Source organism: Theropithecus gelada, chromosome 15 (genome assembly GCF_003255815.1).
Source record: "Theropithecus gelada isolate Dixy chromosome 15, Tgel_1.0, whole genome shotgun sequence".
Taxonomy (NCBI): Eukaryota; Metazoa; Chordata; class Mammalia; order Primates; family Cercopithecidae; genus Theropithecus; species Theropithecus gelada.
The window spans coordinates 25026639-25028198 of record NC_037683.1 but is presented as its reverse complement, the minus strand read 5'-3'; the positions used below and the strand labels follow the sequence as shown (position 1 = coordinate 25028198).

The 1560-nt window shown below is 42.1% G+C and overlaps 1 long non-coding RNA gene across 1 annotated transcript; it reads right to left on the bottom strand.

The window, feature by feature from the left end:
• Nucleotides 1–261: 261 nt before the first annotated feature.
• LOC112608744 lies at nt 262–974 on the bottom strand. Its single transcript, XR_003116046.1, has 2 exons — nt 695–974; nt 262–598 (listed from the first exon to the last, which is right to left on the bottom strand). It is a non-coding gene; the product is annotated as an uncharacterized LOC112608744 (long non-coding RNA).
• Nucleotides 975–1560: the final 586 nt, after the last annotated feature.

Genomic DNA, 1560 nt, shown 5'->3' with positions numbered 1-1560 from the left:
TAAGTAGTTAAGATGAAGTCGTACTGGAGTAGTTGGACCCTTTATGCAGCATGACTGCTATCCTCGTAGGAAAAGGGAGATTTGGACTCAGAGTGAAGGCCATGCGAAGACAGAGGCAGACACTGGGGTGATGCTACTGCCAGCCAATGATCACTTGGGACCACCAGAAGCTGCAAGTGGCAAGAAAGAATCCTTCCCCGGGGCCCTTCACGGAGTACAATCCTGCCAATACCTTGATTTCAGACTTCCGGTCACCAGAACTGTGATACAATAAATGTCTATTGTTTTAAACCACCTAGTTTGTGGTACCTTATTATGGCAGCTCTGGAAAATTAATCCCTTCAGGCCTCTGTTTTGAGCTTCAATGTCACATTTCCAACTGCTCCACAACATTTTTCTTTGACGGCATCGTAGGCAGATACTATTTAAATAGCCAGTGCTGATTTTGCAAGCTTGCCTGCTCTCTCTTCCATGATCATCTTCCAGTGCTTCCTCTTCTCTGTGCATTACACCAATATCCACACAGTAACTCACACTTGAAAGATTTCCACTTACTTTTCAAATATGTATTGTGTGGCTGCCGGCACTGGGAGAGGTGCTAGGGACAAAGAAGAAGAGAACAATTAAAGTAGCTATCACTGTGCTAGTGCTTACTATAAACATGACATCCTTCTAAAGGCTTTGAATATATTACCTAATGTATTCCTTGCAACAACTCCATGAAGTAGGACTAGTCGTATCTCCATTTGACAGATCAGGAGATGAAGACACAGAGAAGTCGATTAGCTTTTCTTGGATCACACAGTTGGCCAGCAGCAGAATCAAGATTTGAACCCAAGCAATCTGGCCCCGTGGTTGTGTACTTAATGACGGAGATTTTCATTTTCTTGGGAGAGAACAGCTCCTGCTTCAAGGATTACACATCCTTGTAGAGGAGCTAAACTATTAAAGTACTTTATAAGTGAGTGAATATAATGTTATAAACTGTGATACGTGATGGGAAGGGAAATTAAACAGCATTAGAGGAAAGGCAAGAGGATCAATTTCCCTGGAGAAGAGATGCTCAAGCTGAGAGCTGATGAAGGAGCAACATTTCGCCAGGTTAAAAGAGGGGAAAAGGGAATTATTAGGCAAAGGGAACAGCATATACAAGGCCTTGTGATGGAATCAGACCAGACATTTCTCCCTTCCTCATACCCCAAGTCCAACTGATTGCTGAGTGTTATTGAATTTGTTTTCTAAATATTTGTCACTTCCCTACAAGTCCATAGTCACTTCTAGACTACTATAATAACCTTCTAACTGCTCTCTGTGCATCTACATTTGACTCTCCAATCAGAATGCTGTACAGCAGCAATGTTTATAATTTACATGCAAGTTTTATTGGGTCTCTCTTCTGTTGAAAACTCTTCAGTAGGTTCCCCCTTCCATTCAGCGTGCAATCCTAACTATGTGTCATGATGCTGTGGACATCTGAGATTTCAAACTTCTACTGTCTTTTCCTTAGGTCTGATAATAGCAATACATATCCCCTGACTTTGCCTTTGGAGAACGCTTCTT